At 39.9% G+C, this 26128-nt stretch overlaps 1 pseudogene; it reads right to left on the bottom strand.

Moving 5' to 3' along the window:
* LOC130682115 (putative bifunctional UDP-N-acetylglucosamine transferase and deubiquitinase ALG13) overlaps nucleotides 1-23072 on the bottom strand; it is a 101901-nt pseudogene extending 78829 nt beyond the window's left edge.
* Between the last annotated feature and the right edge of the window lie 3056 nt (nucleotides 23073-26128).

The following is a 26128-nucleotide window of genomic DNA, read 5'->3' as shown; positions in this document are numbered from 1 at the left end:
AGAAGTACAACAGCATACGTGTATGTACTTTGGTTTTTCAAGGAAAAGGAATACTTTTTTTTTCTAAAGCAGAGTTTTGGTTTCCAGACTCCTTTATACTCTTAAAAATTGTTGAGAACCTCAAAGAGCTCTTGGTAATGTGGATTATAATGTGAGTTATAACTATTGATATTTACTATATGATATTAAAAATGAGAAAGTTTAAAAATATTGATTCATTGGAAAGTAGCAATGATAAATACATTGCATGTTAATCTAAATGACCTAATTTTTATGAAAAATAACTATATTATTCAAACCAGAATTTTTCTGAGAAGAATAGCATTGTTTCACATTTTTTTGGCAAATCTCTTTACTATCTGAGCTCACAGAAGAGAAATGGATCCTTGTATCTTCTTCTGCACTTAATCTATTGCATTATCATAGCCTCTGGAAAATACAGTACGCTCATGAGAGGATGAGAGTCAAAAAGACAAATGACATTTTAGTATTATAATGAAAATCATTTTGACCTCACAGATCCTCTACAAGAATATGAGAGAGTATGAAAAAGGACATTTTAGAAAGTGAATTTTATTTGCTTTGGTTTATAATACCTGAGTCTGAAACAAAGCTATAAAATATATTAGTGTTTACAGTACTCCCTCAGTTTAAATAGTCTTGTTTCCTTTATTTAGTAATGAATCTTTCCTCCTAAAGTATGAAAGGTCATTCTTTAAGTGTAATCTTGCCTAGATAGAGATTCTGTGTCTTACAAGAATAATTTTCTATGACTTAAGTTGCCTTTAAAATATACAAACAAAACAGAATGAACATATCAGTAGTAGACTTATAGACACTGAGAAGTGGCTGGTGGTTATCATGGGAGAGGGGTTGGGGTAAGTGGGCAGGGTGGGTGAGGATGTTAGGCTGGAGGAAGGAAAAAGAAGGACATGCAAACAGAACAGGGAGATGCCATAGGGGGAGAACAGACTAGACCCCAAGGTCCGTGCCTTATATGGAAAGGGGACAGCTCTTCCTGAATTCCATCCTTCTGATGTGCCAACTAAGACCCGGATGTCAGCCTCCTCCCTCTGGGAAGGAAAAAAGTTTCTAGTTGTCTATTATGTCACCTTTAGCCAATCATACCTCTCCACACCCCCTAGGATAGTTTGCCCACTCCTCCCCCTCCTAACCCCTTATAAGCCCCCACCTCCCTGACCGGGTGTGACTTCCCTGGCCTGTGACAGGAAGGCCACGGAACCTCGCCGGGGATATTCAAATAAATTACCTGGCCCTTTGTTGCCTCTCTCTGCCTGCTTACTTCGGCTAAAATTTATCTTACAAGGGGGGATAAGGGGGCACCAAATCTCAATTGTAATATGTTGGTCATGGGGATGGAAGTACAGCATGGAGAATGTAGTCCGTGGTTCTGTAACATCTTTCAATGTTAATAACTGCATTAGTTGGGGTGAGGATTTAATGTGTGTAACTATTGAATCACTGTGTTTTATACTTGAAACCAATATAATATTGTATATCAACTATAATTCAATAAAAAATTAGAATTAGAAAGTTGCCTTTATCATGTCCTTAATAATTTAAGGGGAAAAAACCCCAGAGCACAGAGGCTCTTCACTTACAATAGTGTTTTATTCTGTTTCTTTTCAAATCTTTATTTGTACAGTAATCCCCATCTCATCCATGGTTTCACTTTCTACAGTTTGTTACCCACTGTTTACTATAGTCCAGAAGCAGATTATCCTGCTGACATATCTTTAAGAAACTAGGTAACCTAGCCTGAGCTTTTAAAATGCCGTTGAAATAAAAATATTGATTAGTAAAACATAGAGGAAAAAATCTTTTTTGTCCCTTTATCTTTCTAGGTTCTCCTCCTGGAACCTTGCAAATTTAGACTGGCAAAAGACAGATCAACAAGAGCAAAGCAAACAGAAGTTTATTAATATGTGCATTATGCCTACATTGTTCTCCTCACTTCATCTCATCATGTAGGAATTTTATCATCTCCCTTATTGCAAGAAGGGTGAGTACAGTACAATAAGATATTGTGAGAGGGACCACATTCACATGATTTTATTACAGTACATTGTTGTAATTGTTGTTAATTATTGTTAATCTGTACTGTGCCTAATTTATAAGTTAAACTTTATCATGGATATGTAAATACAGGAAGAAACAGTATATATAGGGTTTAGTACTGTCGAGAGTTTCTGGCACCCACTTGAGGTTTAGGAATCCCCTACCAGTAAGGGGGACTGCTGTGCTTTGATTAAATTGGTTTTACACTCATGAGCCTGTCTAATAACGTGCTCAAATCTCTGGAAACTCTTGATTTTGCCTTCACAAAATCAGTTCCTAAATTTAGAACAAATAAAATTTTCAGGGTATACTTTATACCTAAAATGCAATTTTATACATAAAACCATGAATACTTCTCAGAGGGCCTCTGGAATCACCGAGATTTGCTATCCTTATAAAGAGAGATATTGGGAAAGAGTTATGTTTGTTTAACGTATAACTACTATCAAGTCGCATGGGAAGAGCTATCAGATCAAGAGACATTCAACATCCCCTAAATTAAGTTTATTTTGATAAAATGTTATTACATAAACATTTCAGAAATTATATGCTTTATGGGAAGTCCCAGATGATTTGTCAGTGCCCTCCCTGTCCTTCAGAGGTAATACTGTTTTGCCTTCAGGGGTAACCCTCACCTCATCAAAACTCTTAAGAAACTGTTATATACTGTACTCCAATACTGAATTTAACTTCTCTCTATTAACATAGCATTGGAAATAGTAATAAATTAACTACAGCCATTAAATCTGTTAATGTTATTGTTACTCTAAAACTTACTTGATGCTTCTACCATAAACTACTAGAATTTGTATCTTCAACAAAGAACAGTTTCAGAACCTCATAGAAAAGAACCATACCAAGTACTTCAAGGGATTGGAACTTCAAAGAATAGATTTGGGGTTCAGGGTTCTGAAATGATTTTGTTAGGGAGGAAAGGACTCGGCTTGGTGTCGCTGGGAAATCAGATATAGTGAGATGAGAGACCAAAGTTAAGAAAGCAAAGTTTCAGTGCACTCTGCATAGAGTAACAGAGCAGGCCTGCCTATGGTGAGACAGGCCAGGATGCTCATTCTGAGGCTTCTTTTGTGTGGTTTTGGCAGGGCAGAGAGGTCCTTCCTTGAGAGCTGTTGGCTCTCTAAGTTTGTTCTGATTGGTGAAATGCGGGCTGTGCTGTGTCTGTGCTTCTGATGTTTCTTATCTGGGGGGACCCTGGACATTTCCTGAGTCACTCTTGGACCCTATGGCTTCATCTGATTAACTCTCTGAGTCATTTTTTCTTTCTGGTTCTATTTGATCAATTCCCTGCGTCATCTTTGGGGGGCCATTTGCTCATTTCTGTCTTTCTGCCTAACAATATCACTTAGATAACATTCAGAGCATACGAGTGAACTGAGGCACCATTTCCAGGGCTCTTTCAAAATCCAAAAAAAGACACAAACCACTATAGAATCAGATAACCAGGCAGAAAGTTGCATGTTGTAAAACATTTGTTTTTAATCTCTGCTTTGTGGGTCCATTATGTTCTTGAAAAGTTGCCAAAACTTGACTCTCCCTTTACTCCCCCTCTTCACAAATGTTGATGCCAATTACCTTACTTTCAGGGACACCAAAATTATTATTTCTGGGCTACACAAGTCAAATCTTGGATTAAAATAATACTACAAAATTATGAGTCAATTTTGGGAGAACCATGAAGAAAATGGTTTAATTTTAAAGGGTAACAAAATACCCCACCCCAAAATATGGTGCTTTGAGATAAGGATTGTTTTAAGCTGAAGGCTATTGGGAAGAAGCAGATACATGAGAAAAACACTCTGCTTACCTTTATTCGCCTAGAAGTAATCATAAAGGTGTTCCCACCACTCTACCAGGAAGGAAGAAGATAACCACCAGAGATAATTCTACATAGGAATACCATAGGAATCTACATATCTACATAGCAAACTTTACCAATTAACACTTAGGATCCATTTCTCCCATTTGTTTACCTTCCAACAATTTGCCACCCAAGAAACTCACAGTCCTCTTCCTTTGTCGTGTCTCTTCTTTTCTTTTTTTCAATGTAAATTTTATTCAATGAGATTATGATGAGGTTTAGTTTGGGCAGTTCTTTCCTTGAAACTTATCTTCCCTTCCCTGGCTGCACAACTATTTTTTTTTTAATTTTGGTACCATTAATTTAAATTAAATGAAGAACATTATGTTTACTAGGCTCCTCCCTTCACCAAGTTCCCCCCACATACCCCTTCACAGTCACTGTCCATCAGTGTAGTAAGATGCTGTAAAATCACTACTTGTCTTCTCTATGTAGCACAGCAATCCCCGTGCCCCCCCACACTATACATGCTAATTGTAATGCCCCCTTTCTTTTCCCCCAACTTTATCCCTCCCTTCCCAACCATCCTCCCCAGTCCCTTTGCCTTTGGTAACTGTTAGTCCCTTCTTGGGTTCTGTGACTCTGCTGCTGTTTTGTTCCTTCAGTTTTCCTTTGTTCTTATACTCCACATATGAGTGAAATCATTTGGTATTTGTCTTTCTCTGCCTGGCTTATTTCACAGAGCATAATACCTCTAGCTCCATCCATGCTGTTGCAAATGGTAGGATCTGTTTTTTTCTTATGGCTGAGTAATATGCCATTTTGTATATGTGCCACCTCTTCTTTCTCCATTCATCTACTGATGGACATTTAGGTTGCTTCCATATCTTGTCTATTGTAAATAGTGCAGCGATAAACATAGGGGTGCATCTGTCTTTTTCAAACTGGAGTGCTGCATTCTTAGGGTAAATTCTGGGTCATTTCTATTTTGAGCATTTTGAGGAACCTCCATACTGGTTTCCACAATGGTTGAAATAATATACATTCCCACCAACAGTGTAGCAGGGTTCCCCTTTCTCCACAACCACGCCAACATTTGTTGTTTTTGTCTTTTTGATGGGAGCCATTCTTACTGGTGTGAGGTGCTATCTCATTGTGGTTTTAATTTGCATTTCTCTGCTAATTAGTGATGTGTATCATCTTTTCACGTATCTGTTGGCCGTCTGAATTTCTTCTTTGGAAAACTGTCTGTTCATCTCCTCTGCCCATGTTTTAATTGGATGATTTGCTTTTTGTTTGTTGAGGCATGTTAGCTCTTTATATACTTTGGATGTCAAGCCCTTATCGGATATGTCATTTATAAATATATTCTACCATACTGTAGGATACCTTTTTGTTCTATTGATGGTGTCCTTTGCTGTACAGAAGCTTTTCGGCTTCATATAATCCCACTTGTTCATTTTTGCTTTTGTTTCCCATTCCCATGGAGATATGTTCAAGAACAGGTCACTCATGTTTATGTGTAAGAGATTTTTGCCTGTGTTTTTTTCCTAAGAGTTTTATGGTTTCATGACTTACGTTCAAGTCCTTTGATCCATTTTGAATTTACTTTGGTGTATGGGGTTAGACAGTGATCCAGTTTCATTCTCTTACATGTAGCTGTCCAGTTTTGCCAGCACCATCTGCTGAAGAGACTGTAATTTCCCCATTGTATGTCCATGGCTCCTTTATCAAATATTAATTTGACCATATATGTTTGGGTTAATGTTTGGAGTCTCTATTCTGTTTCATTGGTCTGTGGCTCTGTTCTTGTGCCAGTACCAAATTGTCTTGATTACTGTGGCTTTGTAGTAGAGCTTGAAGTTGGGGAGTGAGTTCCCCCCCCCCCACTTTATTCTTCCTTCTCAGGATTGCTTTAACTATTCGGGGTCTTTGGTGGTTCCATGTGAATTTTTGAACTATTTGTTCCAGTTCATTGAAGAATGCTGTTGGTAATTTGATAGGGATTGCATCGAATCTGTATATTGTTTTGGGAAGGATGGCAATTTTGACAATATTAATTCTTCCTAGCCAGGAGCATGGGATGACTATCCAATTTTTAGTGTCTTCTTTAATTTCTCTTAAGAGTGTCTTATAGATTTCAGGGTATAGGTCTTTCACTTCCTTGGTTAGGTTTATTCCTAGGTATTTTATTCTACTTGATGCTATTGTGAGTGGAATTGTCTTCCTAATTTCTCTTCCTATTAGTTTGTTGTTAGTGTATAGGAAAGCCACAGATTTCTGTGTGTTAACTTTGTATCCTGCAACTTTGCTCTATTCCAGCGTCAGAAATAGTAGTAGTTTTCAAGTGGAGTCTTTAGGGATTTTTATGTACAGTATCATGTCATCTGCAAATAGTGACAGTTTAACTTCTTCTTTACCAATCTGGATTCTATCCTTGCATCCCTGGGAAGAATCCCACTTGGTTCTGGTATTACGGTGATGTTGGCTTCATAGAATGACTTTGGGAGTATCCCCTCCTCTTGTGTTTTTTGGAAAACATTCTTTGTTTTGTCTAATTGCCATGGATAGGACCTCCAGTACAATGTTGAGTAACAGTAGGGAGAGTGGGCATCCGTGTCTTGCTCCCGATCTCAGAGGAAAAGCTTTCAGCTTCTTGCTGTTCAGTATGATGTTGGCTTTGGGTTTATCATATATGGTCTTTATTATGTTGAGGTACTTGCCCTCTATACTCATTTTGTTGAGAGTTTTTATCATGAATAGATGTTGAATTTTGTCGAATGCTTTTTCAGTATCTATGGAGATGATCATGTATATTTTGTCCTTCTTTTTGTTGATGTCGTGGATGATGTTGATGAATTTTCAAATGTTGTACCATCCTTGCATCCATGGGATGAATTCCACTTGGTTTTGGTATTAGGGTGATGTTGGCTCCATAGAATGAGTTTGGAAGTATTCCCTCCTCTTTTATTTTTTGGAAAACTTTAAGGAGCATGGGTAATATGTCTTCTCTGTATGTCTGATAAAATTCCGAGGTAAATCCATCTGGCCCGGGAATTTGTTCTTGGGTAGTTTTTTGATTACCACTTCTATTTCGTTGCTGGTAATTGGTTTGTTTAGGTTTTCTGTTTCTTTCTGGGTCAGTCTTGGAAGGTTGCATTTTTCTAGGAAGTTTTCCATTTCTGCTAGGTTCTCCAGCTTGTTAGCATATAGGTTTTCACAGTAGTCTCAAATAATTCTTTGTTTTTCTCTGGGGTCCATCATGATGTTTTCTGCCTCGTTTCTGATTATGTTGATGTGTGTTGATTCTCTTTTTCTCTTAATAAGTCTGGCTAGAGGCTTATCTATTTTGTTTATTTTCTCAAAGAACCAGCTCTTAGTTTCGTTGATTTTTTTCTACTGTATTAATCTTCTCAATTTTACTTATTTATTCTCTGATCTTTATTATGTCCCTCCTTCTTCTGGCCTTCGGCCTCATTTGTTCTTCTTTTTCCAGTTTGATAATTGTGACATTAGGTCCTTTCCTCTTAAAACTGATTTTGCAGCATCCCACAGTACTAGGGGCTTTGTGTTGTTGTTGTCATTTGTTTCCATATATTGCTGGATCTCCATTCTAATTTGGTCGTTGGTCCATTGATTATTTAGGAGCATGTTGTTAAGCCACTGTGTGTTTGTGAGCCTTTTTGCTTTCTTTGTACAATTTATTTCTAGTTTGATACCTTTGTGGTCTGAAAAGTTGGCAGGTGGGATTTCATTCTCTTTGAAATTACTGAGACACTTTTTGTGGCCTACTATGTGTTCTATTCTGGATAAAGTTCCATGTGCACTGAGAAGAATGTGTATCCTGTTGCTTTTGGATGTAGAGTCCTATAGATGTCCATTAGGATCCTCTGTTCTAGTGTGTTGTACAGTGCCTCTGTATCCTTACTTATTTTCTTTCTGGTGGATCTGTCCTTTGGAGTGAATAGGTGTGTTGAAGTCTCCCAAAATGAACGCATTGCATTCTATTTCCTCCTTAATTCTGTTAGTATTTGTTTCACATATGTTTGTGCTCCTACATTGGGTGCATATATATTTATAATGGTTACATACTATTGTTAGACTGACCCCCTTTTCATTATGTGAAGTCCTTCTTTACCTCTTCTCACTTTCTTTGTTTTGAAGTGTATTTTGTCTGATACTAGTATTGCAACACCTGCTTTTTTCTCTCTGTTGTTTGCATTGAATATCTTTTTCCATCCCTTGACATTAAGTCTGTGCATGTCTTTGGGTTTGAGATGAGTCTCTTGTAAGCAGCATATGGATGGGTCTTGCTTTTTTATCCATTCTATTACTCTGTGTCTTTGATTGGTGCATTCAGCCCATTTACATTTAGGGTGATTATTGAAAGATACGTACTTATTGCCATTGCAGGCTTTAAGTTTGTGGTTACCAAGGTTTCAAGGTTAGCCTCTTTACTATATTACTGTCTAACTTAACTCACTTATTGAGCTATTATAAACAGAGTCTGAGGATTCTTTATTTCTCTCCCTTCTTATTCCTCCTCCTCCATTCTTCATATGTTGGTTGTTTTGTTCTGTGCTCTTTTTAGGAGTGTTCCCATCTAGAGCAGTCCCTCTAAGATACCGTGTAGAGGTGTTTTGTGGGAGGCAAATTCCCTCAACTTTTACTTGGCTGGGAATTGTTTAATCCCTCCTTCATAGTTAAACGATAATCGTTCTGGATACAGAACTCTTGCTTCGAGGCCCTCTGTTTCATTGCATTAAATATATTATGCCATTCTCTTCTGGCCTGTAAGGTTTCTGCTGAGAAGTCTGATGATAGCCTGATGGGTTTGCCTTTGTAGGTGACCTTTTTTTTTCTCTCTCCCTGTCTTTAATACTTTGTCCTTGTCTTTGATCTTTGCCATTTTAATTATTATGTGTCTTGGTGTTGCCCTCCTTGAGTCCCTTGTTGTGGGGGTTCTGTGTGCTTCTGTTGTCTGAGAGGCCATTTCCTCCCCTAGTTTGGGGAAGTTTTCAGCAATTATTTCTTCAAAGACACTTTCTATCCCTTTTTCTCTCTCTTCTTCTGGTACTCCTATGATGCTAATACTCTTCTGTTTCGATTGGTCACACAGTTCTCTTAATATTCTTTCAATCTTGGAGATCCTTTTATCTCTCTCTGTGTTAGCTTCTCTGCATTCCTTTTCTCTGATTTCTAGTCCATTAATGGTCTCTTGCATCTCGTTCATTCTGCTTTGAACTCCTTTCAGAGATTGTTTTACTTCTGTATTCTCCTTCCTTAGTTCTTGCATATTTCTCTGCAAGTCCATAAGCATGGTTATGACTTTTGTTTTGAATTCTTTTTCAGGAAGATTGGTTAAATCTATCTCCCCAGATTCCTTCTCAGGGGAGGATGTGGAAGTTGTCTGGGTTAGTCTGGTCGGGATCAAATTTTTTTGCCTTTTCATGTTGATAGATGCAGTGGTTATGCTATTGACTCGTCTGTCACCTGGGAGAGCCAAGACCCTTTCCCCTTGCTCCTGGCCTTTCTGTACAGGTACAACGGCAACCCCTAGCAGCCTGTGTTTGGCAGTTGCATGTAGACTGTGTCTCTGTATCTTGCCAGGCTGGTATGGAGGAAGCTCCCTTGCTGTGGGCATCGCCAGCCTCAGGCTGCTACTCTGCTATGGCAGGGTGCTGGAGGGGGAACAGACAGGGGGCTGTTTATCACTGTGACGGGTCTCAGAGTTGCTACCCAGGTGGTTAGGGCATCCAGCGTTCCCTGGGATTCCCAGCTGCTGGGCTAAGTGCCCCGGGGTGCTTCAGTCCAGCTGTGGGGTCCCTGTCCCTTTAGGACTTTGAAAAAGCACACGCTTTTCTTTGTCCCCAGGCTGCCGGCTGCGGAAACCCACTCACAGGTCTTACTGTCCTGTTTCCCTAGTGTCCAGCACCCCATACACTGTGTGTCTGCACTCTGGGTGCAGATGGCTAGGGCTGGCTATTTATCAGTCCAGGGCCCCCCTCCCTTCCCGCTCTCACTCCTCTCCTCCCACCAGGAGCTGGGGTGAGGGGTGCTCGAATCCCGCCATTCTGGGGGTTGTATCTTAACCCCTTCACCTGGTGCTGGGTTATAACGGGTGTGGATGTAGTCTGAGGGTTGTCATGTATCTTCTGGTCTCTCTTTTAGGGATAGTTGTATATGTTGTATTTTCAATATATATACGTTTTTGGGAGGAAATTCCCACTGTCCTACTCACATCACCATCTTGGCTCTGCCGCTCGTGTCTCTTCTTTTAAAATGTATTTTTTGTTGAGATGCTATATAAGCTCAAGTTATAACTACCCTTTAGGTACTCATCATTGAGTACATCATTGAGTACATTAATGCACATATTAATAAACTTCTGTTTGCGTTTTGCTTGTTGATATGTCTTTTGCCAGTCTAAATTTGCAAGGCTCCAGATTGAGAACCTAGAAATATAAAGGGACAAAAAGTATTTTTCCTCTTTGTTTTACTAATCAATATTTTTATTTCAACTGTATTTTAAAAGTTCAGGCTAGGTTACCTAGTTTCTTAAAGATACTAGTGAGTAAAATGAAGAACTTCGTTTACCCAAGAGTGTGCAAAAGAGCTAATAAAACAAAGATTCAAAAAGATATTTAAAAATATATAAGAAGGTGGAGCCAAGATGGTGGCGTGAGTAGGACAGTGGGAATCTCCTCCCAAAAGCAAATATTTTTGAAAATACAACAAATACAACTAATCCTAAAAGAGAGACCAGAAGACACAGGACAAAAGCCAGACTATATCCACACCTGTGAGAACCCAGCACCGAGTGAAAGGGGTAAGATATAAGCCGCAGCCCGGCGGGACACGAGGCCCCTCACCCCAGTTCCTGGTGGGAGGAGAGGAGTCAGAGCAGGGAGGGAGAGGGAGCCCAGGATTGCTGAACACCCAGCCCCGCCATCCCCACCAGAGTGCAGACACAGTGCATGCGTGGGGTTCTGGAAACTAGGGAAGCAGGACAGTAAGACCTGTGAGCCAGTCCTGTGGCCGGCGCCCCTGGGACAAAGAAAAGCGAGTGCTTTTTGAAAGTCTTAAAGGGACAGGGAACCCACAGCTATAATAAGCATCACGGGTCACAGTCCAGCAGCTGGAAATTCCAGGATTAACTCCGGGCGCACTAACCCCCTGGGCAACAGCTCTGAGACCCCTCACGAAGGTAAACAGCCAAACAGCCCCCCGTCCACTACCCCTCCGAGGCCCCGCCATAGCAGAGCAGCGGCCTGAGGCAGGCCACGCCCACAGCAAGGGAGCTTCCTCCATACGGGCCGGGCAAGATACAGAGACCCAGTCTACAGGCCAACCAACTTTTGAGACCACAAAGATATAAAACTAGAAATAAATTGTAGAAAGAAAGCAAAAAGGCTCACAAACACACGGAGGCTTAACAACATGCTCCTAAATAATCAATGGATCAATGACCAAATCAAAATGGAGATCCAGCAATATATGGAAACAAATGACAACAACAACACAAAGTCCCAACTGCTGTGGGATACAACAAAAGCAGTCTTAAGGGGAAAGTATACAGCAATCCAAGCATATTTAAAGAAGGAAGAACAATCCCAAATGAATGGTCTAATGTCACAATTATTGATATTGGAAAAAGAAGAACAAATGAGGCCTAAGGTCACCAGAAGGAGGGACAAAATAAAGTTCAGAGAAGAAATAAATAGAATTGAGAAGAATAAAACAGCAAAAATCAATGAAACCAAGAGATGGTTCTTTGAGAAAATTAACAAAATAGATAAGCCTCTAGCCAGTCTTATTAAGAGGAAAAGAGAGTCAACACAAATCAACAGAATCAGAAATGTGAAAGGAAAATTCAGGATGGAACACAAAGAAATACAAAGAATTATTGGAGAGTACTATGAAAACATAAATGCTAACAAGCGGGGAAACCTAGAAATGGACAACTTCCTAGAAAAATACAACCATCCAAGACTGACCCAGAAAGAAACAGAAAATCTGAACAGACCAATTACCAGCAACGAAATTGAAGCGGTAATCAAAAAACTACCAAAGGACAAAACCCCCGGGCCAGATGGATTTACCTGGGAATTTTATCAGACATACAGAGAAGACATAATACCCATTCTCCTTAAAGTTTTCCAAAAAATAGAAGAGGAGGGAATACTCCCAAACACATTCTATGAAGCCAACATCACCCTAATACCAAAACCAGGCAAAGAACCCACCAAAACAGAAAACTACAGACCAATATCCCTGATGAATATAGATGCAAAAAATACTCAAAAAAAATTAGGAAACCGAATTCAAAAATACATCAAACGGACAATACACCATGACCAAGTGGGATTCATCCCAGGGATCCAAGGATGGTACAACATTCGAAAATCCATCAACATCATCCACCACATCAACGAAAAGAAAGACAAAAAACACATGATCATCTCCATAGATGCTGAAAAACATTCGATAAAATTCAACATCCATTCATGATAAAAACTCTCAACAAAATAGTTCTACAGGGCAAGTACATCAACAAAATAAAGTCCATATATGTTAAACCCACAGCCAGCATCATACTGAACAGCAAGAAGCTGAAAGCTTTTCCTCTGCGATCGGGAAAAAGACAGGGATGCCCACTCTCCCCACTGTTATTCAACAGTACTGGAGGTCCTAGCCAAGGCAGTCAGACAAAACAAAGAAATACAAGGAATCCAGATTGGTAAAGAAGAAGTTAAACCGTCACTATTTGCAGATTACAGGATATTGTACATAAAAAACCCTAAAGACTCCACTCCGAAACAACTAGAGCTAATATCGGAATTCAGCAAAGTTGCAGGATACAAAATTAACACACAGAAATCTGTGGTTTTCCTATACACTAACAATAAACTAATAGAAAGAGAAAGCAGGAAGACAATTCCATTCACAATAGCATCAAAAAGAATAAAATACCTAGGAATAAACCTAACCAAGGAAGTGAAAGACTTATACCCTGAAAACTATAAGACACTCTTAAGAGAAATGAAAGAGTTCACTAACAAATGGAAACTCATCCCATGTTACTGGCTAGGAAGAATTAATATCGTCAAAATGGCCATCCTGCCCAAAGCAATATACAGATTCGCCGCAGTCCACATCAAATTACCAACAGCATTCATCAATGAACTGGAACAAATAGTTCAAAAATTCACATGGAACCACCAAAGACCCCAAATAGTTAAAGCAATCCTGAGAAGGAAGAATAAAGTGGGGGGGGGGAATCTCACTCCCCAACTTCAAGCTCTACTACAAAGCCACAGTAATCAAGACAATTTGGTACTGGCACAAGAACAGAGATACAGACCAGTGGAAGAGAATAGAGACTTCAAACATTAACCCAAACATATATGGTCAATTCATGTATGATAAAGGAGCCATGGACATACAATGGGGAAATGACAGTCTCTTCAACAGATGATGCTGGCAAAACTGGACAGCTACATGTAAGAGAATGAAACTGCATCACTGTCTGATGCCATACACAAAAGTAAATCTGAAACGAATCAAAGACTTGAATGTAAGTCATGAAACCATAAAACTCTTAGAAAAAAACATAGGCAAAAATCTCTTAGACATAAACATGAGTGACCTCTTCTTGAACATATCTCCCCGAGCAAGGGAAACAAACACAAAAATGAACAAATGGGAGTATATCAAGCTGAAAAGCTTCTGTACAGCAAAGGACACCATCAATAGAAAAAAATGGTATCCTACAGTATGGGAGAATATATTTGTAAATGACAGATCCGATAAAGGGTTGACATCCAAAATATATAAAGAGCTCACACACCTCAACAAACAAAAAGCAAATAATCCAATTAAAAAATGGGCAGAGGAGCTGAATAGACAGTTCTCTAAAGAAGAAATTCAGATGGCCAACAGACACATGTAAAGATGCTCCACATCGCTAATTATCAGAGAAATGCAAATTAAAACCACAATGAGATATCATCTCACACCAGTAAGGATGGCCACCATCAAAAAGACAAACAACAAATGTTGGCAATGTTGTGGAGAAAGGGGAACCCTCCTACACTGCTGGTGGGGATGTAAATTAGTTCAACCATTGTGGAAAGCAGTACAGAGGTTCCTCAAAATGCTGAAAATAGAAATGCCATTTGAACCAGGAATTCTATTTCTAGGAATTTACCCCAAGAATGCAGCACTCCAGTTTGAAAAAGACAGATGCACCCCTATGGTTATCGCTGCACTATTTACAATATGCAAGATATGGAAGCAACCTGAATGTCCATTAGTAGATGAATGGATAAAGAAGATGTGGTACATATACACAATGGAATATTACTCAGCCATAAGAAAAAAACAAATCCTACCATTTGCAACAACATGGATGGAGCTAGAGGCTATTATGCTCAGTGAAATAAGCAGGACGGAGAAAGACAAGTACCAAATGATTTCACTCATACGTGGAGTATAAGAACAAAGAAAACTGAAGGAACAAAACAGCAGCAGAATCACAGAACCCAAGAATGGACTAACAGTTACCAAAGGGAAAGGGACTGGGGAGGACGGGTGGGAAGGGAGGGATAAGGGCAGGAAAAAAAGAAAGGGGGCATTACGATTAGCATGTATAGTGGAGGTGCACAGGGAGGGATGTGCAACACAGAGAAGACAAGTAGTGATTTTTACAGCATCTTACTATGTTGACGGACAGTGACTGTGAACGGGGATGTGAGGAAGACTTGTTGAAGGGAGGAGCCTAGTAAACAGAATGTCCTTCATGTAATTGTAGATTAATGATACCAAAATAAAATTTAATATATATATATATAAGAATAAATGAAGAAGCAGAAACAATTAATTCAAATAAATTGGATCCAAATGTTAGGCTTCAGTTGAAAAACTATACAGGTATAAAACTGGGTTTCTAATGGGCTGTGATGAATGACAGCTGATTGCAACAATGAGGTAGGGCCAAGGACATGAGAGAAGCATCATAATTAACTTTTCCTGGCTGATGAAAAATGCTGAGATATAAACAGCATAGTAAGAACAGGAGCGACCCCAACTTAAGACTAATATTCCATTTTCAAAAGCAGAGAGTTATAAAGTAAAATTCCTAACATATTCTCTGGTAATTGGACAATAACCCCACAGTCTACCTCAAGGAAGGGGAAGCAGTCTTAACTGATATGTCCTCACTGCTTGAGAGTAAGCACTGTCTTGGAGAAGAACAGGATAAACAAATCCCTGTGTTGGGTTTATTTAGCAGAATTAGCTGGAGGACTTATAATAAAGGAAAAGAGGAGACATGGTGTCTCTCACCAAAGACAAACACCTTGAGACCACAAGTCAAGCCTATGCCCAACAACAACCCCCCTGCCCTTTGCCGCATTACATTTCTTTTAAACTTACTTCGTTTTGTAAAGTTTGTTAGGGAGAAGTTGAGATTTCTCCTAGTGCAACATTACTTGAGTATATGCCTCTTGTATGGATCAGTGATATTGTTAACCCCCTGCTGTGTAAAAAAGACAGAATCCCCAAACTTTCAGTGTGCCTCCTCTCTGAGAATGCCTGCATTTTCCTTTCTTTCATTGCATACTTTCAAATAAAGCTTTCTCACTGCTCAAATTATTGCAATTTGTCTCCTTGCTGTTTCATTTTATTTCCAAGTCTTCATTCTGTTTCCACTTTACTCCTATTAAGTAGGAAGGGAGTGCTGAAAGCTCAGATTTGGACCTGCATGTTTCTGTCGCCTGGGTGACTGGATGGATGAAACTGCAACTGTGCAATCTGCTCTTGGTAGCTGACCTGGAAATCTCCTTTTTTGGGGAAGTTCTCAGAACATAGTCTCATTCTATCCTGTGTTCTGTGGCTCCTCCAAATCCTGGAGTTGTAGTGGCTAGTCCCCATGCCATGCAGACCCAAGAGGACACAGGATGCCAGATGATTTGGCTTCAGGAGGTGGCAAGGGAAACTATCCTAGGCCGAGAACTTTCCCTCTGCACTTTCCTGTTCTCTGCTGCCTGAAAGGCAGCTGCCCTTCCCTGCTGCTCTGTGTTAATGAATTCCTTCCTAACCTACACTCATCTGACCTGCTTGAGAATTCTTTCTTGGCCAGAGTAAAAAACCCGCTCCCCTCCAGGTTCAGGTTTCTCCAAGTGCTTCGCCTAGTGCACAGGGAGAGACCTTTCCAGATACAGCTGTTTGGCAACAACACTACTTGAGTTATTAGAGGCAGGGAAAAACTAATTTTTACTGAACACTCCTGATGTGCCAAGCATGGTGGTAGACACACTACAGGTCTGATCTCTTTATATCAGGCTTAAATTGTAAGCTTTTAAAATCCTATCTGTATGTGAGTTTGCTGCTTATAAAAAATTACTCTCCAAATCACACTAAAGCTACAATATTGTTAAAATAATTAAAATGAACCTTTCCGATTTTCACTTCACATTCTTTCTCAGGCTACAAAAACAATGATCAAAAATTATGAAATCAAGCCAATTACCAGCAAAAAATTGAAGCAGTAATAAAAAAACTACCAAGAACAAAATCCCTGGGCCAAACAGATTTACCTCGGAATTTTATCAGACATACAGAGAAGACATAATACCCACTCTGCTTAAAGTTTTCCAAAAAATAGAAGAGGAGAGAATACTCCCAAACTCATTCTATGAATCCAGCATCACCGTAATACCAAAACCAGGCAAAGAACCCACCAAAACAGAAAACTACAGAACAATATCCATGATGAATGTAGATGCAAAAATACTCAATAAAATATTAGCAAACCAAACTCAAAAATACATCGAAAGGATCATACACCATGACCAAGTGGGATTCATCCCGGGGATACAAGGATGGTAAAACATTCGAAAATTCATCAATATCATTCACCACATCAACAAAAAGAAGGACAAAAAACACATGATAGTCTCCATAGATGCAGGAAACGCATTCGACAAAACTCATCATACATTCAAGATAAAAATTCAACAAAATGGGTATACAGGACAAGTACTTCAATATAGTAAAGGCCATGTATGATAAACCCACAGCCAACATCATACTGAACACTGAGAAGCTGAAAGCTTTTCCTCTGAGATCGGGAACAAGACAGGGATGCCCACTCTCCCCACTGTAATTCAACATAGTACTGGAGGTCCTAGCCACGGCAATCAGACAAAACAAAGAAATACAAGGAATCCAGATTGGTAAAGAAGTAGTTAAACTGTCACTATTTGCAGGTGACATGATATTGTACATAAAAATCCCTAAAGACTCCACTCAAAACTACTAGAACTAGTATCAGAATAGAGCAAAGTTGCAGGATAAAGAATTAACACACAGAAACCTGTGGCTTTCCAATATACTAAAAATGAACTAATAGAAAGAGAAACTAGGAAAATTCCATTCACAATTGCATAAGAAAGAATAAAATACATAGGAATAAACCTAACCAAGGAAGTGAAAGTCCTATAGCCTGAAAACTATAAGACACTCTTAAGAGAAATTAAAGGGGACACTAACAGATGGAAACTCATCCCATGCTCCTGGATAGGAAAAATTAACGTCAAAATGGTAATCCAGCCCAAAGCAATATACAGATTCAATGCAATCCCCATCAAATTACCAATAGCATTATTCAACAAACTGGAACAAATAGTTCAAAATTTCATATGGGACCACCAAAGACCCCAAATAGCCAAAGCAATCCTGAGAAGGTTGAATAAAGTGGGGGGGTCTTGCTCCCCAACTTCAAGTTCTACTACAAAGCTACAGTAATCAAGACAATTTTGTACTAGCACAAGAACAGAGCCACATACCAGTGAAACAAAATAGAGACTCCAAACATTAGCCCAAACATATATGTTCAATTAATATATGATAAAGGAGCCATTGACATACAATGGGGAAATGACAGTCTCTTCAGAAGATGGTGCTGGCAAAACTGGACAGCTACATGTACGAGAATGAAACTGGATCACTGTCTAACCCCATACACTAAAGTAAATTCAAAATGGATCAAAGACCTGAATGTAAATCATGAAACCATAAAACTCTTAGAAAAAAAATAGACAAAAATCTCCTAGACATAAACATGAGCATATCTTCTTCATGAACATATCTCCCCAGGCAAGGGAAAGAAAATAAAAAATGAACAAGTCGGACTATATCAAGCTGAAAAGCTTCTGTACAGCAAAGGACACCATCAATAGAACGAAAAGGTATCCTATAGTATTGGAAATATATTCATAAATGACAGATCCAATAAAGAGTTGACACTGAAAATATATAAAGAGCTCACGCACCTCAACAAACAAAAAGCAATTAATGAAATTAAAAAATGGGCAGAGGAGCTGAATAGATAGTTCTCTAAAGAAGAAATTCAGATGGCGAACAGAAAATGAAAAGATGCTCCACATCACTAGTCATCAGAGAAATGCAAATTAAAACCACAATGAGGTATCCCTTCCAAAGGAAGGATGGCCACTTTCCAAAAGACAAACAACAACAAATGTTGGTGAGGTTGTGGAGAAAGGGGACGCCTCCTACACTGCTGGTGCGAATGTAAACTAGTTCAACCATTGTGGAAAGCAGTATAGAGATTCCTCAAAAAACTAAAAATAGAAATACCATTTGACCCAGGAATTCCACTTCTAGGAATTTACCCTAAGAATGCAGCAGCCCAGTTTGAAAAAGACAGATACACCCCTATGTTTATCACAGCACTATTTACAATAGCCAAGAAATGGAAGCAACATAAGTGTCCGTCAGTAGATGAATGGATAAAGAAGAGGTGGTGTATACCCGTTAGAAGAAAACAAAACCTATCTTTTGCAACAGTATCAATCACCTAGAGGGTATTATGCTCAATGAAATAAGCCAGGGGAGAAAGACAAGTATCAAATGATTTCACTCATTCCTAGAATATAAGAACAAAGATAAAACTGAAGGAACAAACATCAGCAGAATCACATTAACCAAGAAAGGATTAACAGTTACCAAAGGGATAGGGACTGCATGGATGGGTTGGAATGGAGGAATAAGGGTGGGGAAAAAAGGGGGCATTATGATAAGCATGTATTATAATGTGGGGGCCATGAGGAGGGGTGTACAACACAGAGAAGACGAGAAGTGATTCTACAGAATCTTACTACACTGAAGGAGAGTGACTGCAATGGTGTGTGTGGGGGGAACTTGGTGATGTGGCCAGTCTAGTAAACATAATGTTCCTCATGTAACTGTAGATTAATGACACCAAAATAAACAAATAAATATTTCAGTACAGCAGCCCAGTTTCCAAAAGATATATGCACCCATTTCTATATCACAACACTATTCATGATAGCCAAGCTAAGTGTCCATCAGGAGATGAACAGATAAAGAAAATGTTGTACATATAGACAATGGAATACTATTGAGCCATAAGAGGAAAACAAATCCTACCACTTTCGGCAACACGGATAGAGGTAGAAGGTATTGTGCTAACTGGAAAAATCGAGTCTGAGAAAGACAAGTATCAAAAGATTTCCGTCTGTGGAGTGTAAGAACAAAGAAAACAGGACAAAGAAAAAAGAACAAAGGAGCAGAGCAGAAGCAGATGCACAGATGTTAAGCATGGAGTAACAGTTAACAAAGGGAAGGCCACTGGAGAGGATAGGATGCAATGGAGGGAAAAGTGCTGGGGGAAGAAAGGAGGCTTTTTGATTCACACGTATAATGAGGGCGATACAGGGAGGGCTGTACAACATCGAGAAGACATGTAGCGATTCTACAATACAATACTCCACTGATGGAAAGTGTCTGCAATGGGGTATTTGGGGGGAACTTGGTTATGAGTGGAGTCCAGTAAACATAATGCTACTCATGTAATTGGAGATTAATGATAAACAATGAATAAATTACTTAATAAAAAGGTAAATGAATAAATAAATAAATGGAATGAAGCAGCCCAGGTTAAAAAAGACATGTAAACCCTTATGTTTATCACACCACTATTCACAATAACCAACATAAGTGTCCATCAGTAGATGAATGGATGAAGAAGACGTGATATATATAAATATATATATATATACACAGTGGAATATTATTCAGCCATTTGAAGAAAACAAATCATATTATTGTCAACAACAAGGATGGAGCTAGAGGGTATTATGCTCAGTGAAATAAGCCACGCACAGAAACAAAAGTGGCAAATGATTTCAGTCACTTGTGGAGTATTAGAGAAAAGAAAAAAGTGAAGGAACAAGACAGTAGCAGCCTCGCTAAACCCAAGAATGGACTAACGGTCCAAAGGGAAAGTGACTGAGGAGGAGGGATTGTAAGAGAGGGAAGAGATGGAAAATGGGGCATTATGACTACTACACATAATGCGGGCGGGGGTGGGCACAGAGAAGACAGTGTAACTCAGCGAAGATCAGTTGTGCTTCTGCAGCATATTACTGGTTGATGGAGCGTGACTCTTATTGGGTATGTGTTGGGGACTTGATAATGGGGGTACTCTAGTAACCATAATGTTGCTCATGAAACTTTTTAGTACTGACACCAAAATAAAAAGTACCTTGGATCTGGTTTCCTTTTTCCCTGATGGTGTCAAGGTGGTCAGTTCTCACCTCACCAATATCACACCCTCATGTAGGGGACAGAAACCTGGTCCTCTCAGCATACACATACTGTTTCAAGGAAGGAGCACCACTGTGACGTCATGGAATATCCAGGCATCAGTGCTGCTCTTGCAAACTATACCCCCAGACGGTGGGCACTTCCCAGCCGAGGGGAGTTGCATCATCTTAGCAAACTTCAGTGTTTCTGGCCTACATATATACATAAAATGATTTGACTCATCATTGGAGTATAAGAACAAAGAGAAAACTGAAGCAGCAAAACAGCAGCAGATTCACAGAACCAAAGAATGGACCTACAGTGACTAAATGGAAACAGACTGATGTGGATGGGTAGGTATGGAGGGGGAAAGGTGAGGGGAATGAAATTGCACATTATGATGAGCATGTATAATGTGGGACGGAGGGCAAGCGGGGGCCTCTACAACACAGAGAAATAGTGTTTCTACAGTACCTTACTATGCTGATGGAAAGTGACTGCAATGTGGTATTTGGGGGGAACTTGATGATGTAGACAGTCCAGTAAACATAATGTTCCCATGTAATTGTAGATTAATGATAAAGAATAAATAAATAAATAAACAAACAAACAAACAAATAGACAAATAGATATATAACTAAATAGAATGGAGCAGCCAGTGTAAAAAAGTCATGTGCATCCCTCTGTTTTTCACAGCAGCCAAGATACGTGTCCATCAGTAGATGAATGGATAAAGAAGATGTGGTATATATACACAGCGGAATGTTATTATGCCATAAGAACAATACAAATCCTATCACTTGTAACAACGTGGATGAACCCAAAGGGCATTATACTCAGTGAAATAAGCCAGGTGGAAAAGGACAGGTATCAAATGATTTCACTCACCTGTGGAGAAGGGGAGCCAAGAAAAAACTGAAGGAACCAAACAAGAGTAGACTCACAGAACCTAACAATGGACTAACAGTTACCAAAGGGGAAGGGACTGGGGTGGATATGTGGGAATGGAGGGATTAGAGGGTGGGGGAAAAATGGCACATTATGATAAGCATGTATAACGTGGGGGTGGGGTACTGTGGGCTGTACAACACAGAGAAGACAAGTTGTGATTCCACAGTACCTAACAACATTGATGGATAGTGACTGCAATGGGGTATCAATCATGGGGGAACTTGGTGATGGGGGGAGTCTAGTGAACATAATGTTACCCATGTAATTGTAGATTAAATAAAAATAAGCAAACAAATAATAAATAAATAAATAAATAAAAAGAATGCAGCAGCACAGGTTAAAAAAGATACATGCACCCCTATGTTTATCACAGCAATGTTCACAGTAGCCAAGCTACTTGTCCATCAGTAGATGAATGAATATAGAAGACATGGATTATTTACACAATGGACTATTATTCAGCCATAAGAAGAAAACAGATCCTACCGTTTGCAACAACCTGGATGGAGCTAGAGGGTGTTATGCACAGTGAAATATGCCAGGCGGAGAAAGACAAGTATCAAATAACTTTACTCATCAGTAGAAAGGAGAACAAGGAAAAAACTGAAGAAGCAAACAGCAGCAGACACACAGAACCCAAAAATGGACTAACAGTTACCAAAGGGAAAGGGACTGGGATGAGTGGGTGGGAATGGGGGAATCAGGGGGGGCTAAAGAAAGAGCACATTATGATTAACATGCATAGTGGGGGGGTCCACAGGGAGTGCTTAACCACACAGAGCAGACAAGTAGTGATTCTACAGCATCTTACTACGCTGATGGACACTGACTGTAATGGGCTATGTGGGGTAAGTTTTTGATGGGGGAGTCTCATAAACATAATGTTCCTCATCTAATTGTAGATTAATGATATCAAAATTAAAAAATAAATAAATAAGTACAAAAAAGTATGCAGCAACCCCAATTGAAAAAGGCATATGCACTCCTCTGTTTACACAGCACTATTCTCAAAAGCAAAGATATGTGTCCATCAGTAGATGAGTGGATGAAGAAGATGTGGTACATATACACAGTGAAATATTAATCATCCACATGATGAAAACAAATCCTACCATTTGCAACAACATGGATGGAGCTACAGGGTATTATGCTCAGTGAAATAAGCCAGGAACAGAAAGGCAAAGCATGAAATGATTTCACTCATCTATGGAGTATAAGAACAAAGAGAAAACTGAAGGAGCAAAACAGCAGCAGAATCACGAGAATGGACTAAGTTACCAAAGGGAAAGGGACTGGGGTGGCTTGGTGGGAAGGGAGGGATAAGGGCGAGGAAATCAAGGTCCATTACGATTAGCATGTATAATGTGGGAGGGGGGGCACGGGGAGGGCTGTACAACACAGAGAAGACAAGTAGTGCTTCAACAGCATATTACTGGGCTGATGGTCAGTGACTCGTATGGCATATGTGGTGGGGACTTGATAAGATAATGGTGGGAGTATAGGAACCATTATGGTGAACATGTAACTGTTTAGTACTGACCCCAAATAAAATGAAACACACAGTACCTTGGATGCGGTTTCCATTTTCCCTCATGCTGTCAACGTGGCCAGTGTCCACCTCACTGAAATATCATCCCAGTCTAGGACACCATGCTCTGAAGTGGAAACCTGCTCTTCTCAGCATACACATTGTGTATCTTGCAAAGAAGCACCACTGTGACTTCATGTTATTTTTTTTCAAATTTGTATGTCTATCTATCATCTATTATTATTATTATTATTAATTTTTTTTTATCATTTATCTGCAATTACATGAGTAACATTATGTTTACTAGACTCCCCCTATAACCAAGTTACCAAAGGGAAAGGGACTGGGCTGACTATCTGGGGAGGGAAGGGGAAGAGGTAAAAGGGGCATTGCGATTAGTGCTCATAATGTGGGGGAGGGTCCCACGGGGAGGTCAGTATCGCACAGAGAAGCCAAGTACTGATTCTGTAGCATCTTACTATGCTGATGGCCAGTGACTGTAATGGGGTATGTGGGGGAGACTGGATGATGGGGGGGAGTCTAGTCACCATAATGTTGCTCATATAATTGTAGATTAATGATACTAAAAAATATAAAAATAAAAAACCCGCATAGTCCAGACTACATAATGGTGAGACTGAAGAAAAAGAGAGATTGGAGAGGGGAGAGCAGCCACAGCGTCAGCTCCCGGCGGGCCCTGCGGAGCTCCCGCGCTCTCGCCCTCAGTCCGCCAGGGTTCCCGGGCCTCCCCCCATCAGGCAGCGCGCCGCGGTGACCCCTGGGGTCATTTTCCCACGGCGCCTGCGTGGCGCTCCGCGCCGGCCCTCTGCGCCCTAGCTCCCTCCCACCCTCAGTACCCCGAGGCCACGTTGGCCGCTGAGCCTCCAGCTCCTGGGCGCCCTTGGGGAACTTCCAGGCCCGGGAGCAGCGGGAGCGGGCGCCGGGAGCCACTGGGATGAGCGAGGCGGGTACGGGCGCGTGCTAGGGGGGCCATTGAGGGAAGGCCTCCAGTCTGGCCTCGCTCAGACAATCGCTCCTCACTCCACCGGAAGCGGCAGCCTGCCTCGACCCCCGCCCCGGTGCCGCCGCCACCGCCGTGATTCCGTGAAGGCCTTCGCCTGGGAGGGGGCTACAGCCAGTAGGGCGGCCTAGCGGCGAGCGGACGCTGAAGGCTTCCCGCGCCCGGCGGGCCCGCCCCTCGCGGCCACCTGGCTCCGCCCCTGGGCGCCCTTGGTCCCTCCCGTGCCCACTGCCCAAACGGTGTGCCATCAATTGTACTTTTTTACGAGCTGCTAGATTATTCTAAAATTAATAGTTTTATAATTCAGATATATTGACATACTGTATTTTGTTAGTTTTACGTGTGCTACATAATGATTTGATATGTGTTATACATTGTGAAATGATTATAACAGTAAGTTTAGATAACATCCATCACTGTATTTAGGTAGGATTCTTCTTGGATGAGAACTTTTAATATCTACTGTCTCCACATTTAAATATACAAATGCAACATTGTTAACTATATTCACCATCTATATATTACATCCCAGGACTTATGTGTCTGGTAACTGGAAGTCTGTAACTTTTGACCTTCACCCATTGTGCCTACCCCCTACCCCTCACCCCCGCCTTCTCTGTTATTCACCAGTGTGTTCTGTATATGTATGAATTCTCTTTCTTGTTCTGTTTTGTTTTAGATTCCAAATATAAGTGGTATCATACATTATTTGACTTATTTCACTTAGAGTACATCCATGTTGTAATAATAAATGGCAGATTTTCCATTTATTGGTAACTGAATAATATCACTTGTGCATATATATATACAACATTTTCTTTGTCCATTCATCCATCAGTGGACACTTAGATCGTTTCTATGTCCTGGATATTGGAAACAATGCTGCACTGAACAGAGCAGATATTTTAATATTGTGATTTCATCTCCTTTGGATAAATACTCAGAAGTGGAATTGCTGAATCACGTGGTAGTTCCATTTTTAAAAAAATTTTTATTGAAGCTCCGTACTGTTTTAGAGAGCAGCAGGACCAATTTACCTTCTAACAGTGCACCAAAACAGAACACTTTTCTCCACATCCTCGCCAACACTTGGTATTACTTGCTTTTCTGATAATAGACATTCTAACAGGTACGAGGTGATATCTCATTGCATTTGATTTGCATTTCTTAATGATTAGTGATATGTAGCACCTTTTCATGTGCACATTGGCAATTTGTATGTGTTCTTTGGAAACATATCCATTTACATCTCTGCCCCTTTAGTAATTGGGTTGTTTGTTGGGTTTTTTCCACTACTGAATTGCATTAATTCTTCCTATATTTTAGATATTAATTCCTTATCAGATACGTGGTTTCCAAATATTTTCTCTCAATCTATAGATTGTCTTTTTATTTTGTGGATTGCTTCCTTTGCTGTACAGAACCTTCCTTTGCTGTACAGAACCTTTTTAGTTTGATAGAATCCTACTTTTCTTCTCACTTTTATTGCCTTCTTTCACTCTTGGTGTCAAATTCAAAAAACCATCGACTAATCCAGTGTCAATGAGTTTACCCTCTTATGTTTTCTTCTGGGAAGTTCATGACTTTAGGCCTAAATGTTTCAGTCTTTGATCCATTTTGAGTTCTTTTTGTTCATGGTACAATATAATCATCCTGTTTTGTTATTTTGCTGTACAGTTTTCCCAGCGATTTGTTCAAAAGACTATTCTTTCCCTCTGTATATTCCTGGCTCCTTTGCTGTAAGTTAATTAACCCTCTATGACTGGGTTTACCTGTGAGCTCTCTATTCTGTTCCATGGATCTTGGTGTCTGTACTGTACTGTTTTGATTATTATAGCTTTATTGATACATTTTGAAATCAGGGAGCTTGATGCCTCCAGCTTTGTTGTTCTTTCTCAAGATTGCTTTGGCTATTCAGACTTCCATGGTTCCATACACATTTTAGGTTTGTGCTAGTTCCATGAAAAATGCCATGGCAGTTTTGGTAAGGGGTTACATTGAATCTGTGGATTTGTTTGTTTGTGTAGTATGTGATAACAATCATTTCAGTCTATGAGCACAGACTGTTTCCATTTCTTTACCTATTCTTCAGCTTCTTTTA

Source organism: Manis pentadactyla, chromosome Y (genome assembly GCF_030020395.1).
Source record: "Manis pentadactyla isolate mManPen7 chromosome Y, mManPen7.hap1, whole genome shotgun sequence".
NCBI lineage: Eukaryota > Metazoa > Chordata > Mammalia > Pholidota > Manidae > Manis > Manis pentadactyla.
This window is presented reverse-complemented; position numbering and strand designations above follow the sequence as displayed.